Source organism: Gracilinanus agilis, chromosome X (genome assembly GCF_016433145.1).
Source record: "Gracilinanus agilis isolate LMUSP501 chromosome X, AgileGrace, whole genome shotgun sequence".
Lineage (NCBI taxonomy): Eukaryota > Metazoa > Chordata > Mammalia > Didelphimorphia > Didelphidae > Gracilinanus > Gracilinanus agilis.
This window is the reverse complement of record NC_058136.1, coordinates 44,281,662-44,301,318: the sequence shown is the minus strand read 5'-3', so window position 1 is coordinate 44,301,318 and position 19,657 is coordinate 44,281,662.

The window sequence follows — 19,657 nt, the reverse complement described above, 5'->3', positions numbered from 1 at the left end:
ATCATTCTCTTCAGTGAAATTATTGATTGTTTCTACGATTTCTTCTTTAACTAACTGGTTTTGGAGAATCATATTTAAGATGGATATTTAACAAAGAATGAAAGAATTTGGATATAAAGTCTTATATTCAAGTTCAATAAATTAACCTTACAGTTATAAGGTGAAAGAAACAGGATTAGACAGTACTTTGTCTAAAAAAGACCTGGGTATTTTAGTGGACATAAAACTTAAAATGAGTCATCAGTGTAACAATTTTTAAAATGTAGTTTGATTTTGGAGTGCATTGAGAGGTATAACTTCTAGAAATAAAAAAAGAGTTCTCTCTCTGCACCCTGCCCTGGTCAGAACATAGATGTAGTCCTGTGCTCTTTTTTTCAAAACTCCAGCTTAGGAATGATGATAGAAACTGGAGAGTCCTCATAGGAAGGAGACCAGCGTGGTAAAAAGCGATGAGTCCATGGCAAATGAAGATCCATTAAAGGAACTTGACATATTTACCTTGGAGAAAACATGGTAGACAAGCTGTTTTTGAATATTCAGTTGGCTGTCATGGTGCATGCAGTAGGCACTCAACATTTGTTGAGCTATTGGAGATGGTTATTGAAGCACATGACCCTTATTACTGCCATTTTAAACTTCTACCTATATAGCATAATTTTAATATTTTCTGCCTTCTTATTATTGCTCTCATATATTTCCTTTATATTGCTCTCTGGAATTATCTTTATGATCTTGAACAGCTCTCATTTTACCCTGGTTCTTTTGTGGCAGCTTACATGGTTGTGTTTGTATCTCTTTAGAATTTGGTCCCTGGGTTTTCAGCATTTTTCTGTCATTTTTCTGTTAGCATGTAAATTCTGCATATGGGATTGATGAGAGTGAAGATAGGATACTTTTACAGTTCCTGTCATAGAATTTTTATACCACAGTTCTCTTTTGTTAATCCATCATAAATTATAGGAGTACACAATAGAAATAGTTAACTGTTCTCTTCATGGCCCCATATGAAACACAAGATTGCAAACTTCTCAAGGGCAGGGATTATCCTTTGTCTCTTTTTGTATACCCAGTGCTTAGCTCTGTGCCTGGCACATAGTGCTTGATCAGTGTTTATTGATTGATTGGTGAAAGCAGAAAGATGGCACAGTCGATGTCCTTATGAAACAAATAGCCTAAATGGATTTGGTTATTCCTCTTGTGAATTTTGCCATTTCCTGGAACACTAGATTTGGTCATGAAACCAAGGTCATTAGTTGTGTTAAAAATGCCAGGGAAATGCCAACTAATCCCTAATATAGCTCAACCATTTATTTTGAATAGCCATAGCTATTGTGGGAATTATTCTTGTGATGATAAATATTGAATTTCATTTTTTACATGTCATAAGGAAACAATCTTTACTGGCACTTCTCCAGACCAACTGATATCTTTCATAGTTGTGGTTTGAATACATGTTATTTCCAAGATTAAATACCTGAGAGATCTCACTCTTTCTGCACTATCACCCTAATCTTATATGCATATGTTGCTATAGTTTCTCCTATTCATGATGTAGCTCCTTGTAAGCATCATTCCTTCAAACTCAAAGCCTGCCCAGTGTTGGCACAGTCAAGTACGGCCTGAAACTTTAGCAACATCCATTTTTCCATAGTTGCAATCAGCAATATAACTAAGCCATCCAAGCTTTAATCAGTGCTAGGAGTGACCTCAAACAGCATACATTGAAATTGCTTTTGGCTGTCATTTTGTCTAATTGACTTCATTCAGTTCACTTCAACAAGAACTTGATAAGCCTCTGCTATGTTCTAGGCACAAGATGGCTCAAGCTTGCCTTGTCTAGTTTTCATATCATCTCAAATTCCCCATGCAAAGACTTGGAAAACAAATCAAAAGAAAACAGGGTATTGCAAAAGTGCATTTATGCCCTCTCTATTGATGAACAACACCTTGTTTGAAACGAGTAGGCACAATTGCCATCTATGAAATAGTGCCTCATTTTAAAATATAATAGAGGACCTGAGGTAGAAGGAACTGGACTTAGCCTCCATGCAGTGAAAAGGAAAGATATGATGGAAATAAGCACTTCCAGCTGTTGTTGTTGATGATGATTTGATGGTCAATGGTTGTTGTAATAATATTGCTGTTAGAAAGAGGATTCCAGTGGAAGCTTGATGTCATTGGGAAGTAGAACCTGTAAGACTTTGGGGAAAAGACAGTTAAGTGCCAGCAATACTTTTTCCAATTTTGTGGATTATTTGAAGGATGCTGACTCTCAGAGACTCTATTTCCATTGGCTGCTCTTGTAGCTGTAAAAAAATGGATACTTGTGTCAGGGTATAAGCTGTCAAAATAAAAAGGGGCTGATAAAATCTGTAGGGTAGTGGAAATTGAAAACAAGGTTACAGGCAGTGTTCAAGCTGGGAGGCATCCTTTAGAAATCGTCGATAATCTTGTTCTTTTTTTTTCCACAGTCCGAAGAAAGTCTCCTGACTCAAATGTCACCTCCCACCTTGTTTTCTATTTCCAACATGCATTTTATTATCCTTTTTTTCTTGCTCTTGCATCAGCAATTTTCACCCTGATTTATACAATGATAGCAAGCACTTTCCCCAGGGAACTGGAGTAACACCAGGATATATAAATTCAGTGGATGCATCATCTACGTTGAGCTGAAGTTGGACACTATAGTGAAATATGGGTGATCTTTCTGAATCCATTGTGCTCAGTTAAATTTAATGCCTTAATCTTATAGGCATGAAATATATCGATCCATTAGAGATTACTGAACAAATTGTAAATAGAAATGGAGAAATTTAAAGAGAAAATATGATTCTCCTTAAACCAACAACATTCTCTTCCTAGAGCTATCCCACTGACTGCCTTTGCAAGCTGTAACAAAATTCAAAAGTGAATATTATTATTCTTATTCCTTTACCTAATTCAGAGAATAAAGAACATGAAATAAGACATAATTCTTGACGAACAAGCCATCATCAACCAGACCAAGAAGGTAGGGCAACATGTATTGGTTAGGAGTACTCCTGGAAGAAAATAAATAAGAATGGTTTTTTATCAGTGTCAGACACATAGTTGATCATTTCCTGAGAACAGACCTATAACTAGTGTGAACTTTCTCCAAGGTGCCAATTTAGTTTTAGAGGCCAAAATAGGAACTACAGAATTTAAGAATTATTTAGTGAGAATAAAATTACTGATACACACACAAAGACACAGTCATAGACATGTGCACATACACACACACACACACACACACACACACACACCCCTAGTGTTCTTACTGTGTACTGGAACTTTTTGTGCTAAATGCTCTACAAATATTCTCTCTTTTGATCCTCAAAATAACCCTGCAAAGTTTTTGTTATTGTTCCCTAATTTCTGTTGTGCCTGACTCTTTGTGACCCCATTTGGGATTTTCTTGCCAAGGATACTGGAATGGTTTGTGGTTTCCTTTTCCAGCTCATTTTACAGATTAGGAAACTGAGGCAAAAAAGCTTAAATAACTTGCTCAGGGTCACTTCTAGAGCTAGGAATGATCTGAGGTTGGTTTTGAACTTGGGTCTTCCTGACTCCCGACCTGATGCTATATCCACTGTGCCACCTTGCTGCCCAATTCTTGGCCTGGACTGAACCTTCAATGAGCCAAGTCTAATGTTGCTTGTCTGAGGTGCAGTTTGCAATACTTGCATACTTGTTTATGACTGTGCCTGAGGACCAGTAGTCATTTTGGTGTTAAAAGAAGTATATTACTGTGTTGGAAAAGTGACAGTTAAATAGATGAGAATTTTTCCTACATATGAAGGCACATTATTCAATGTGCTTTCAAACTCTTTATCAATTGACCTGCTGAGAGAATTGTTTTATTAACTTAGAAATATTTTCAGAAATTCAATGAATAAATGAAATTCATCCTCAAATAGGGTACAAGAAAGCCCCAGCATTCTGTATTTCTTTGTTCTGCACATGTTGTCTCCTGTGGATTTGTGTGCTGCCTCTGATTACAGAATATTTGTATTTCTTTCTATCATTAATGTTAAGCAGCCCATTTTATAACAGACGAATTCAATGTTAAATTATCAGCAATATATAATTAGAAAAAGTTTTCTTTTCACATTCTCTGTACTAGAAATGCACTGTAGTAAAAGATGGGCAAGGAGTCAAAAGACTTGGATTTTGTTCTCCTCTTTGATCTGCCACTTATTATCTGTTCTGCCTTGTATGAGTCCCATTAACCTCCCTTAACCATCTGCTGGTTCTCTATAGAGGTTCTATAATGTCCCTTCAAGTCTGATATTCTGAGCATTCCAATGTAAGAGAGGCATGCACATACAACTACACTCACACATAGAAATTCAAACACACATATACACCAACTTTCATTAAAAAAATAAACTCTTTCAGTCAAGTGTTATAAATTCCCTCCTTTTCCCTGTTCAGAAATATATCTCAATCTGCACTCTCTCATTTCTCTTGTAGGAGGGAACATTCCTCCCCATAGGTCCTTTGGACTTGTGGTTGATTGATCATTGCATTGATCAGAGTAGTTAAGTCTTTCAGAACCATTTGTTTTTACAGTGTTATTATTGTATAAATTGTTATGGTTCTGCTCAATTCACTCTGCATCATTTCATATAAATCTTCCTGTCCTTTTGACCATTTTTAGGGGAAAAAACTGGAATCTAAATAGGGTGCCTGGGAATAGGAGATGCCTGAACAATATATGGCATATTAATGTGGTGAAATGCTATTGAACTATAAGAAATAATGAGGTGTTAAACTACCTATGAAGATACATTCATGCCTGATCCATTTGGGAGGTGCTCCAAGCACTTTTCTTATATTAACCCAAAAGGACAAAGCAAGCAAATTAGCCATTCCTCTGGGAACTTTAACTAGTTAAACCTTCAAAGAAATTATGAGAATTCTGGAGCTGTAGACATCTCACACTTGGAGCTACTTAGGTAATGGGCTCCATGGATGAGGGGAGAAAAGAGGAAATTTCTTTTCCTCCATCCCAATAGGCCATGGAATTTTGAAGGGGATCTAACTTCCTGAAGGAAACACCTCATCCAGAAGAAAACAGACCCACTCCAGGTAGATGCAGATACACAGAAACTGTCATGGGGGAAGAACAATGTAACCAGGTTTTATCAATCAGAATATTATATATTTTTGTAGATTTTAATCAATTCTATTAAAATTATGAGCCTTACTGGCATATAAGTTCCTCGATTTCTTCTTCAATTATTGTGGTTTCTCTATTTTCCATTTTAGTATTAAAAATATAGTTTTCCTCCCTCTTTTTTTACCCTCACCTTCTGTCTTAGAATCAATTCTATATATTGGTTCCAAGGCAGAACAGTGGCAAGGGCTAAGCAATGGGGGTTGACTTGCCCAGAGTCGCATAGCTAGGAACTGTCTGAGGCCAGATTTGAACCTAGGACCTCCCATCTCTAGGCCTGGCTCTCAATCTACTAAGCCACCCAGGTGGCCCCCTCCCTGTTCTTAAAAATCGGATAGTTAATGATTGGCTTATCTAGTATCTTTTTCCATTTAATTTTATTCATTTATTTTTAAAAGGGACTTTTTTCTGTATTTTCAGTTTCAAATTCTCTTCTCCTAATACTTCCTCCTATAAATCCCCCATCTTATAGGTAAGAAAAATAAAACCTATTACAAATATGTTTAGTCATGCAAAACAAATTTCCATATTAACCATGTTCAAAGGGAAAAAAACATATCCTCAGTCTGCATTCTGACTCCATCAGCTTTCTGTGTCTGGAGGTAGAGAGCATATTTTAGAATTGTGGTAGGTAATTGTGCTGATCAAAGTTACTCACTCTTTCAAAATTGATTATCTTTAAAATATTACTGCAAATTTCTCTCCTGGTCCTACACAATTCACTTGATATCAGTTCTTACAGATTGTCCTAGGTATTTTTTTCCTGAAACTATCACCTTTATCATTTCTTACAACACAATGATATTAATTATATCACATTCATCTGCCATCACTTGTTCCTCCATTCCCCAGTTGACGGACATCTCCTTAGTTTCTACTTCATTTGCCAAGATAAAAAGAGCTGCCATAAATATTTTTATATCTATGTCCTTTTCTTCTTTATTAAATCTTTCTAGCATATAGCCCTAGTAGCAGTAATACTAGATCAAAGGGTATGCACAGTTTAATAGCCTTTTGATCATAGTTCAAAATTGTTTTCCAGAATGGTTGCACTGGTTCACAGCTCCAACAGTGTACCTGTTTTCCTTCATCCCCATCAGACTCTTCCATTCCCCCTTTTTTCTCATATTAGCCAATCTGATAGGTATGAATTAATACCACAGACATTTTAATTTGCATTTCTCTAATTATTAATGATTTAGACTATTTTATATGACTATTGATAGCTTTGCTTTCTTATTCCAAAAACTGCCTAATCATATCTCTTGACCATTTATCAATTGGGGAATGGTTTTTTTTTCTTAGAAATTTGACTCAGTTTTCTATAAATACTTTAGAAATGAGATGTTTATCAGAGAAACTTAGAGAAAAGATTCCCCCCCTCCCTTTTAGATACATTGGGTTTGTTTGAGAAAAAAAAAACTTTTAAAAAATTTACATTGTCAGAATTATCCAGTTTGCCTCCTTTAAACTTCTCTGCCTTTGTTAATTGTGAATTCTACTTCATCCACAGGTCAGACAGGTAATTTCTTTCCTATTTCACTAGCTTGCTTATAACATCACTCTTTATGTCTAAATGAATGATGCATCTCTTTGGAGCTTATCTTGGTATAGGGTGTAAGATGTTGGTTTATGCTTAGTTTCTGCCATGCTTCTTTCCAATTTTCTAAACAATCCTTATCAAATAGTGAGTTATTTCCCCTAGTAACTAGGACCTTTAGTTTATTGAACATTGGGTTGTTAAACTCACTTGCTTCTATACTATATACCTAATCTGTTCTCCTGATCAACATTTTTATTTTCTACCCCGTGCCGTTTTTTATGATTACTACTTTGTAGTATACTTTGAGATCTGGTGCTGCAAGGTCCCCTTCCTTCCCATTGTTTTTTTCTCATTAATTACTTATATATTTTTTACCTTTTGTTCATCTAGATGATTTTTGTTATTTTTTCTAACTCTATAGTATAATTATTTGGTTGCTTGATTGGTATTTCACCAAATAAGTAAATTAATTTAGTTACTCTTATCATTTTTATCATAGCATCACAGCCTACTCATGAGCAATGAATATTTCTCAAATTATTTAAATCTAGATATGTGTGTTCATATAGTTTCTGTGTGTATCTCAGCAAGCAGAGTCCCTCATATTACATACTGTCTGCAGTTGGTTTAAATGGAATTTCTCTTTATATATCTTCCTACCAGATTTTGTTAGTAATATAAGGAAGTGCTGATGATTTCTATGGGTTTTAATCTTCGGCTTTGCTGATGTTGTTAATGATTTCATTTTATTTTTTATTTAAATCTCTAGGGATCTCTAAACTATACCTGTGAAAACCTGTGAAAAGTGATAGTTTTGTTTTCTCTTTGCTTATTCCTTCAATTTCTTTTCTTCTCTTATTTCTACACCTAATATTTCCAGTACAATTACAAATAGTAATAGTGATATTGAATATGCTTGCTGCACCTTTAATCTTTTTGGAAAGGCTTCAAACTTATTCTGATTACAGATAATGTTTGCTCTTGATTTTAATTAGATACTACTTATCATTTGAGGGAAAGCTCCAATATTTCTGTGCTTTCTAGTGGCTTTTATTTTTTAAATGGGAATATATATTATATTTTTGTCAAAAACTTTTTGCACCTATTGAAATGGTCATAAGTTTATTATTCTTATGATTGATGTTAGTTACACTTATAATTTTCCTAAAATTGAAACAACACTGCATACCTAGTATATAAATCCAGTCTGGTCATTGTATATGATCTTTGTGATATAGTGCTATAATAGCTGCATCATTTTTTATTTAAATTTTAAATATTCATAAGGAAGATTGGTCTACAGTTTTTATCTATTTTTATTTTCCTTGATTTTGGATATCAAGACAATATTTGTGTTATAGAAGGAATTTTCTAGGGCTCCTTTACTTAGTTTGTGAAACAGTTTAAATTATATTACAATTAATTGTTCTTTAAATATTTAGTAGAATTTGGGTGAAGCCATCAGAGGGTCTTGGGTTTGTTTTTCCCCCCTTTTAGGAGCTCATTGTTCAATTTCTTTTTCTATATAAGACTAAGTATTCTATTTTCTGTTCTATAAATCTAGGTGATTTATGTATTTTTAAATATTCAGTCATTTCATTTGGATTGTCAGGTTTACTGGCATATATGTGGGTGAGATAACTAGTAATAATAACTTTTCATTTACTCTTCATTGGTTGTGAATTCACCCTTTTAATTTTTGATACTAGTCATTTTTCTTTTTCTTCTAAATCAAATTATCTAATGGTTTATATATTTTATTGTCTTTTAAAAACACCTAATTTTATTTATTAGTTCAATTTTTATACTTTAAGTTTTTTTAATCTCTTTATTTTCAGGACTTGGATCTTGTTTTTAAATTTTTTTTCTAGCATTTTCTTTTCAGACGTATGTCTCATTTGTCCATCAGATCTTTCTCTCTTGATTTTTATGCCATAATACATCAACAATTTTTGTGAATGTGCCATGCACATTTGAGATTGGTTATATTCCTTTTTATTCCTACTTTGTATATTCTAGAGGTCTGTCATAACTAAATTTTCTAAAATTGGCTTCATCTCCTTAATTTCTTCTTTTACTTCTGTTTATTTTATAAATAGATTAATCCAGGCCTGGGAGGTAGTAAAGTGAGATTTTTTATAATAGAATTTTATTTTCTATTTCCTCCTGCAACTAATTTAACTATCCCTTAAAGAATTTGGCTGCCATGTCATTTCTTATATGTACATTCAATATTCATTGTCAGTGGCACCTTTTAATAAAATTTAGTTTCTGTCTTTTAATTGGATCTGTTTTGGGTTTTGATTTATCTGAGATCATGATTGCTATTCCTGTGGTTTTTTTAGTTCAGCTAGAGCTTATGAAGCTTATGCTTCACTCTTTTATTTTACCTCTGTGTGTCTTATTTCAAGTGTATCTCTTTTAATAAAATATTGTTGCATTCTGGTTTCTAATCTGTTCTGTTATACTATTCTGTTTTATAGGTGAGTCTGTCACATTCACATTCACAGGTATGATCATTACCTGCATTTTTTCCCCTCCATCTTATTTTCTTATACTTATCCTTTTTTTTATCCTCTCTTCCTCAAGAGTCTGATTTTCTTTTAACCATTGGTTCCATTAATTCATCCTCCTTCTTATCTCCCACCCCTTTTCTCTTAGTTTCTTTCCAATCTTTCTTTCCTGTTGGATAAGATGAATTTCTGTACCAACTGTATGCCCATGTTTATTTTTGAGTTAGTTCAGATAAGAATGGGATTCAAATATTGTCCCTTCCTCTCCTCGACTACTCTCTCCATTTCATTAACTCTTGCTTGCATGCTTCACATATATGAGGCAATTTTTCTCATTCTTATTCGCTCTTCTTCCTGCACTGACAAACATAGTCAATCAAAATAAATCTATGTGGTGACAATACATTAAAATTTATATTTCTGTTTTCATAGTGAGTTAGTTCATCTCCTCTTTGTCAGGAGGGTGGCTAACATGCTTTATATCATATGTTCTCTGGTGATATTGTTGCCTCTTGCATTGATTAGTGTTCTTCAGTCCTCTTCCCTATTCTTCCATTCTTCTTTTGAGATCACTCCAACATAAGCTCCCTGTTTAATTAAATGTCCTCTAGGCACATTAGTGATGACAAAGTTCTTAGGGAGTATATGTATCTTCTCCCTTTATAATACAATAAACATTTAAACTTGGTTTTAGTCTTTTTATGATTACACACACACACACACACACACACACACACACACACATACACATATATACACACACACGTTTACCTCTTTGGGTCTCTTGAGTTCCATGTTTCAATTTCAAATTTCCTATTCAGTTCTGTTCTTTTCATCAAGAATACTTGAAAGTCTTCTCATTGTATATTCATTTTTGTCTCTATATGTTTATTCTTAGATTTGCTAGTCTGGTTATTCTTGGCTTTAATCCTAGATTCTTTGCCTTGTGGAATATCATATTCTAAATCCTCTTGTGTGATCCTGATTGTGTTTCCACAGTATTTGAATTCTTTCTTTCTTGCTACTTGTTGTATTTCTTCCTTGATCTGGGAAGTCTAGATTTTAATTGTAGTATTCCTGGGAGTTTTCATTTTGTGATTTCCTTTAGGGAGTAACAGGTAGATTTCCTTTAATATCTCCTTCATCCTTAGGTTCTTAAATATCTGGGTAATTTTCCCTTATAATTTCTTGAAACAAGATATGTAAGTTCTTTTTATGTTCATGGCTTTCAGGTAGTCCAATAATTCTTAATTTGCTCTCTTTAGTATTTTTTCCTAGGTCAGTTTTTCCTATGAAATATTTCACATTTTCTTCTGTTTTTTTTTAATTGTTTGACTTTGTTGTATTATTTCTTGATGTTTAATGGAGTCATTGGCTTCCATTTGGTCAATTTTGATTTCTAAGGAGTTAATTTTCTTCATTAATGTTTTCTGCTTCTCATACAAATCTGTTAATTTTCTTTTTATAACATTCTTATATAACCCTCATTTCTCACTTTTTTCCTTTACTGCTCTTACTTCGTTTTGAAAATACATTTTTTTTTGTTTTTAGGGGGAGGCTAACTTTTCTAAGACTTTTTGTTTTTTGTTTTCAATGATTATTTTACTTGGAGAATTTTCTTTTAGATGTGTTTTCTTTCAAACCTCCTGTGCATTTAAAAATAATTATATTACAGTGACTCTTTTTTGCCCCACCTCACTGTTGCTAATCTTTTCAAACCATATTCTCAAAGAGAAACTGAGAGGGTAAAAAAAACTCTTGTGATAAACAAAGCAAAATAAACAATCAAAACAAAATCCACACAGTTGAAAATTTATGTTTCTTTCTTCACAGTGAATCCATCTCCTCTCTTTCAGGAGGTGGCTAACATACTTTATATTATAAGAGCTCTGGAGATATGGTTGGCCCGGTTTTCTTTACAATTTTTTTTTTGTATTATTTATTCTCCTAGTTCTGCTTATTTTTCTCTGTACCAAGATTCTCAAAAATTACATTTCTTTAGGTGTGGGTAGGCTTATTGGTTGGAAGTCAATTAATTGTTTCCTATAACACAGTGATATTCTGTTACATTTATATACCACAATATATACAACCATTCCCTCAGTCAGTAGTCACCAACTTGACTTTTGGTTGTTTGCTCTTACACAAAGTCCTGATATGAATTTTTGGTAAATGTGGGCTTTTTTGTTTGTGTTCACCTTGAGTTATTTGTCCAGCATTTGGCTTTCTGTGGGTTAAACACAGTTTAACCTGAATGGTTAAATGACTTTTTCTCATAATTCCATTTCAAAACCCCTTTTAATTTAATTTGAGCTATGGCTAACATAGTCTAAATCAGAATTTCAAACTCTAACCGCTGGATGGAACTACTGAGGTTATGTGACCTAAGGAATTAGAACTGGAGTGAGTGTGAGAAGTCATCTATTCTGATTCTTTCATTTTACAGATAAGGAAATGGAAGCTGAACAGGTAAAGGCAATTGCCTGGGGTCACTAAGATAGTATATAAAACGAGTTGAGGTGTGAATGTGAATCAACAGTGTCCAAAGTTTGTGCAAATAACTCTTCAGTAATTTCAGTGAAACAACATTAATAACTAGAGTTTCCAGTTAGTGTGGTAGGAGAGATATCAAAAAAGGTCTTTTGTGGCAAATAGCCCTTGGACTAAGCTTCTAAGGGAGCAATAGATGGGACAAAACAGAGAAAAGATTTGCTGTTGTTTAGTTACTTCATTTGTGTCCAACTCTTCATGACCCCATTTGAGGTTTTCTTGGCAGAGTTATTGGAGTAGTTTGCCAATAGATGAGGAAATTGAAGTAAACAGGGTTGATTGCCCAGGGTCACACAGGTATTAAGACTGGATTTGAACTGAAGAAGATAAATCCCCCTGATTTCAGGCCTGTCACCTAATCCACTGCATCCACAGAGCTTCTTCAAGAATTAGGAAATTATTACCAGCAAGTTGGCCACCCAGTAGGGACTTTGTTAAAGCCATACTGACGTATGAATATCATCTAATAATTATAGAAAGATGACTTGCATTGAGGGAGTGCCAGCAGCAATAAAATCAAAGATCTCAGAAGTATCTGAGTATCAATTATTTATAAGAATGGCTATGACAATGCTCAGAGTTTTCAGACCTGATCATATATTCTCAGCCCGAGGATGAAGAGGAGGGAAAATGAAAAAAAAATTGTTTTCCAAGGAAAAATATTAAAGAAATAATAGAAATGATCATGTAACTCATATGCACAGTGTGGTGATGCTTTCTTCTCAAATGCCTTGTCCTATTAGTTAAGCTGTGTTCTTGCTATCAATTATTTAATCATATCAAGGTTAGTCTTCTCTTGAGAGTTGATGAGATAAGCTTCATTTTCTGACTATCAGCCAGAGCTTGTTGCTAAAATGTGATGGAGTGTTTAGGGAGCATCTCAAATTTGATTAGCCCAAAACTGAATGCCATGAAAACATTCTGTGACTCAAATTAATTAGTTAATTAAGTGATCAACTATGCTAAACATGTTATTCAGACATTACACACCAGTCAGCAGGAGGTAAGCCTGTCAACAGAAGAGGTAAGGCTATTTCTGGAAGTCTTTTTAAATGTTTCATGTTTGCACAACATAATTTATTATCCACTCTTGATACAGCTAAAGGAAAGCAGATAATCCACAAGTAGCAGACAAATTTAAGCAGAATTTGCGTTAAATAATAGTATTTTCTCAAAAGTTTTTTGTAAACTTTTTAGAAGTCAAATGCATAGGCTGAAGCCTTTGACCAAATCTGCTCATTTAGGGTGATATAATGTTGGAATAATTTTTTTCGCTGTTTCTATATTGATTAAAAAAAAAGAGTTGGGTCTCATATGGTGATTTTGGTAATTTTTACAGTGTTATAGCAGTTTTCTTTTAATTACACTATCTGTAATTATACTTTTTAAAAATTTCAACAATTTCTGTACAGATTTATTAGACTAGGTCAGCACTTCAATGCACTTAAATAGTGTATTAATAAATTTTAGCCCTGAAACATAAAACAACAGACAACAGGCAAATTAGCAGGTAAAAAAAATCAACAAAAATGTGAATAGCTGACATTAAAATAGATTCTTTAGCCTCTAACATGGAGAGACTGAAAGCATTACCTTAAAAAGTTTAAAATGCTTTCCTAATCATATTTGGAGTAATGTAATTAAAGAATTAGTGCAAAATGAGACTACTCTACAATTTCTCAAGAAGAGGGATTCTTAAATATTTGGGTGTTGTAGGCCCCTTTAGTAGTCTGATTGGACTCTTCAAAATAATGTTTTTCAATACATAAAATAAGATGCTTATGCCTGTAAAGGAAGCCATTCATATTGAAATCTCTTTTTTTGAAAATCAGAGACCTCCTGAAACCTTATCACAAAAAGAGTGCACATGTGTCAGCTTAAGAAGTATTAGTCCAGTAAATTAGGTGAACATAGAATAGTATACCTGCCAGATCTATGGGAAAGAAAAGAAGTTAAGACCAAGAAAGAAATAAGAGAATATCACAAAATGTAAAATTAATAAATTTGATTGCATTAAATTTAAAAAGTTTTGTATAAACAAAACCAATGCATCTAAAATTAGAAGGGAATCAACAAATTGAGGAACAATTTTCATAACAGAAACTTCTGGCTGAAAGATCTAATTACTCAATTTTATAAGGAGCTAAATCAATTGTACAAAAATCAAACCATTCCCCAATTGATAAATGAGCAAGGAACATGAATAGGCAATTTTCAGATAGATCAAAACTATCAATAAGCATATGAAAAAGTATTCCAAATCTCTTGTAATTAGAGAAATGCAAATCAAAACAACTCTGAGGTACCACCTCACACCTAGCAGATTGGCTAATATGACAGCAAAGGAAAAGAATAAATGTTGGAGAGGATGTGGCAAAATTGGGACACTAATGCATTGCTGGTGGACTTCTGAATTGATCATTTTGGAAAGCAATTTGGAATTATGCCCAAAGGTCTTTAAATGACTGCCTGCCCTTTGATCCAACCATACCACTGCTGGATTTATTAGGGAAAAATACATGTACAAAAATCTTTATAGCTGCACTCTTCGTGGTGGCAAAAAATTGGAAAATGAGGAGTTGCCCTTTGATTGGGGAATGAATGGCTGAACAAGTTGTGATATCTGTTGGTGATGGAATATTACTGTGCCCAAAGGAATAATTAACTGGAGGAATTCCATGTGAACTGGAATGACCTCCAGGAATTGATGCAGAGTGAAAGTAGCGGAACCAAGAGAACATTATACACAGAGACTGATACATTGTGGCACAACTGAACATAGTGAACTTCTCTACTAGCAGAAATGCATTGATACAGGACAATTCTGAAGGACTTTTGAGAAAGAATGCTATCCACATCCAGAGAAAGAACTGTGGTTCAATGCAAATATTAATAATGTGGAAATAGGTCTTGAAAACATGTAAAACCCAGTTGAGTTGCTCATTGGCTATGGGAGGAGGGAGGGAAGAGGAGAGGGAAAGAATATGAATCATGTGGGGAAAAAATCCTTAATTAGTTAATTAAAAATAAAAATAAAAAAAGATGTATCTGTCCAAGGAAAAGTACAGTTAGAAACTGAGTGTTGGATTTTAGTCAGAAATGCAACTATGGGCACAAACCTCAAGCTGCAAATGAAAAGCTAGATGCATGTCATAAATGGTACTTCCACTCCATCTACTCACATGAAAAACTTGGAGAAGGAACTATAAGAAATGTTAGATAGAGCCGATATGATGTGAGAATTCTATCTAGCTGTACTCCAAGGTCAGTCAGATCACAATGGAGAATTTGGACAGGGAAATGTGTTTGAAGCCAGAAACTAGAGGGCTTGGCAGCTAGAAGAACAAGATGACAGGGCTACATTGAGTGCTAAGAATGCCATCATAGTTTTAAGAAGAGGACTTAATAGGAAACCAATCTCTTTTAACTACCAAAACTGATAACTTGGTTTGCCCTTGACTCTTAGGAGAGGTATTTGCTGCTGTCTTATAGTGGTTAAACCACAAAGAAAGGTAATTGAAAAGCCTTTGTGCAATGTGGATGGTTTGTTTTTGTTTATAAATGCTATGAGTGAATACTGCAGAAATATCAGTAATATATAGCTGTGGATGATGGCAAGAATCATCTATCATCATTTCGAAGTGGATACAGGTGAAATGAAATTAATTCCGGCATGCTATGCAGAGGATAACAGTTCTGTTGAGTAGATCAAAATAGTCCTAAAGCCCAAATGAAATACAAAAAAGTATACATGTAACCATAACAACATCGAATGAGATTTGTAGCAACACTAAGACAACTAAGTTACAATATATGTGGGAGGTTTTATTATCCAGAGTACATAAAGATTTAGTTTTCTATTTCAATTAATAGGAAGAGTGGGCTTAGTTCCTCAATAGCCATCACAAAAAGATGCCTCCAAAATTTAACATTGAGCAAATCTAGCAAGAAAGGAAGAATTATCATTTTTTAATGGTCTGATTCTGTTTCCTATTGAATTCGTCTATTGTTAGAGCTAGAAAAGACTTTTAAAGTCATCTTATCTACCTCCCTTCACTGTACAGTTGAGGAACTAGGGTTCAAAGAAGGGCAGCAATTTGCCCAAGGTCCTCATTCTCCGACTGTAAAATCTGCAGACAGTCCTCCTGCATCACTTGTTTCTCAGTATTTAGTTGTCTGGCTCTGAGTGGTCAAATTGGATTCCCTTAAAGATCTGATCTGGATACTTAGTTCAGCTATCAGCAACAGGGGCCTAGGATTACATGCCCAGTTGTTAATGAAGTAAGGCAAAACTGTCTGGGTCTTAGAAATATTGTTTCCCCATATTAAATAGCACTCCTGTGGTTTAAAAGAACTATTATGCAGAATTTATTCTGTAGAATGAACTAGAACTGGAATGATTGAAAGTCCTCATCATGAGGGTTAACTTCCACTGTACTTTGGTCTTATGTTTGTTGTTCTGCTTCTTTATAGATGTTCCCAACCTCATTAGCATTTTAGCCCCATATTCCTCCTCAGGTAGGCATCTACATCTTTGATACCGTTGTACTGTTGTTATTGTTATTTTTCAATGTTCCCTTCAAAAGCTGATGGGGTTAAAATATAATGAAAGAGAGAAACAAGGAGAGACAAAGAGTAGTGGAAAGCATGCAAAAAGTAATATTTTTAAAAATTAATTTTTATTTTAAATATTTTTCCATGTTTACATAATTCATTTTCTTTTCCTCTCCTATTTCCTCCCTCCTCCAAGAGCCAACAAGTAATTCCACTGGGTTGTACAAATGTTATCACTTGATACCTATTTCCATATTATTCATTTTTTGCTATAGAGCAATCTTTTAAAGCGTAGACCCAAAGTCACATACCCTTATATACATGTGATAAGTGATAAGTCATATGTTTTTATTTTGCATTTCTACTCCCATAGTTCTTTCTCTCATTATGGTTAGCATTCTTTCCCATAAGTCCTTCAGGAATGTCCTGGCTTTTGCTAGTTGTGTTGCTACCAGTAGCAAAATCCATTATATTGGATTGTTCCACAATGTTTTACTTTCTGTGTGCAATGTTCTCCTGGTTCTGCTCATTTCACTCTGCACCAGTTCATTGAAGTTCTTCTCTTTGTTCATAAAGAAGTCCTTCAGATTATCATTCCTTATAGCACAGTAGTATTCCATTACCATCATATACCACAATTTGTTCAGCCATTACCTAATTGAGGGACACCCTCATTTTCCAATTTTTTTTCTACCACAAAGAGTGCAGCTATGAATGTTTTTGTACAAGTATTTTTCCTTATCTCTCTGGGGTACAAACCTCATAAGTAGAATTTCTAGATCAAATGGTATGCATTCTTTTAAAGTCCTTTGTGCATAATTCTGAATTGTGATGGATTAATTCACAAATATACCAGCAATGCATTAGTGTCTAGATTTTGCCACAATCCCTCCAACATTTATTATTTTCCTTTACTGTCATATTGGCCAATCTGCTATGTATGAAGTGGTACCTCAGAGTTGTTTTGATTTGCATTTCTCTAATTATGAGATATTTAGAACACTTTTTCATGTGTTTATTGATAGTTTTGATTTCTTTATCTGAAAACTGCCTATTTATGTCCCTTGACCATTTGTTCATTGGGGATTGGCTTGATTTTTTTGTACAATTGATTTAGCTCCTTATAAATTTGAGAAATGAGACCTTTGTCAGAGTTTTTTATTATAAAATATTTTTCCCAATTTGTCACTTCCCTTCTAATTTTGGTTGCGTTGGTTTTGTTTGTACAGAAACTTTTAATATAATCAAAATTATTTATTTTACATTTTGTAGTGTTCGCTATCTCCTGATTGGTCTTAAATTCCTTCCTTTCCCATAGTTTTGACAGGCATACTCTTCTATGTTTACCTAATTTGTTCATGATTTCTCTCTTTATTTTTAAGGCACTTGCCCATTCTGAATTGATATTGATATAAGATGTAAGATGTTGGTTGACATCTAATTTCTCCCATATTTTTTAGAACTTTCGTCATACATTGGGTTCTTGTCCTAAAAGCTGGGATCATTGGGTTTATGGAACACTATCTTGCTGACAACAATTACCGCAAGTCTATTCCATTGTTCCTTCCTTCTGTCTCTTAGCGAGTACCATATTGTTTTGATGACCACTGTTTAATAGTACAGTTTAAGATCTGGTAAAACTAGGCTTCCATCTTTCAGTTTTTTTCATTATTTCCCTTGATATTTTTGATCTTTTGTCCTTTCATTTGAACTTTGTAATAATTTTTTTCTAATTTTATAAAAAGTGTTTTGGTAGTTCAATAGATATAGCACTGAATAAGTAAATTAATTTAGGTAGGATTGCCATTTTTATTATATTAGCTCACCCTATCCATGAGCAATTGATGTTTTTCCAATTGTTTGGATCTAGTTTTATTTGTGTGAAGAGTGTTTTGTAGTGATGCTCATGTAATTCCTGAATTTGTCTTGGCAAGTAGATTCCCAGGTATTTCATCTTGTCTAGAGTGATTTTAAATGGAGTTTCTCTTTCTAACTCTTGCTGCTGGGTTTTATTGGAAACATAGGAATGCCAGTGATTTATGTTGGTTTATTTTGTACCCTGCAAATTTGCTAAAGTTATTGATTGTTTTACTAGTTTTTTACTTTATTTTCTTGTATTCTCTAGGTATACCATCATGTCATCTGCAAAGAGTGATAGTTTATTTTCTTCATTGTCTACTTTGATCCCTTCAGTTTCTTTTTCTTTTCTAATTACTATTGCCACCATTTCTACTATAATATTAAACATTAGTGGTGACATTCCTGCTTTACTTCTGATCTTATTGGGAAGATATCTAACTTATTCCCATTGTAGATGATACTTGCTGATGGTTTTAAATAAATGCTGTTTATTATTTTAACTAAAGGCCCTTTTATTCCTATATTTCCTAGTGTTTTCAATAGGAATGAGTGTTGCATTTTGTTGAAGGCTTTTTTTTGCATCTATTGAGATAATCATATGATGTGAATGGTTTTCCTAATATTAAACTATCCTTGCATTCCTGGAATAAATCCCATCTGCTCATAGTGAATAATCCTTGTTATAACTTGCTGTAGCCTTTTAGCTAGTATTTTATTTAAGGTTTTTGCATCTCTGTTCATTAAGGAGATTGGTCTGTAGTTTTCCTTCTCTGTTTTTGGTCTTCCTGTCTTTGGAATCAGTACCATATTTGAATTATAAAAAGAATTTGGTAAGACTCCTTCTTTGCCTATTTTGTCAGTTTGTAGAGTATTGGGATTAATTGATCTTTAAATGTTTGATAGAATTCACTTGTGAATCTATCTGGCCCTGAGGATTTTTTTCTTAGGAAATTCCTTGATGGCTTATTCAATTTCTTTTCCCCCATATCGGATTATTTAGGGAAAAGCAACATTTTTAACAGATTATAAACTCAATAAAAGAGGATCTTTTATTTAGCTCTTGTATCCCTTGCCTCTCCATGTCATCACAGTATCCTCTTCTTAGCAGGTGTTTTATAAGTATTTGTTCAATTGCTTTAATTTTTTGCTTTCATTCAGTGTATCCAGTCTCCTGGAAATTGCCACAAAATAACTTCCATAAGGCAGCCTCTACCTCCTGCGCCTGTCTCTGTCTCTCTCATCTTAAAATTCACATTTTACTTTGTTGAATTTTTCCCATAAATGATAGACATTAACATCTATTCATAGTTTGATGTTAGTGGCAACCTCATATATGATATTCTCTCAGGTATCCTTTGTTTTTGTAAAAATAATTTTTATATATGTCACATTTCCCAAGGAAATAGGGTAACACAAAAGCATTGTTGCAATGGATTT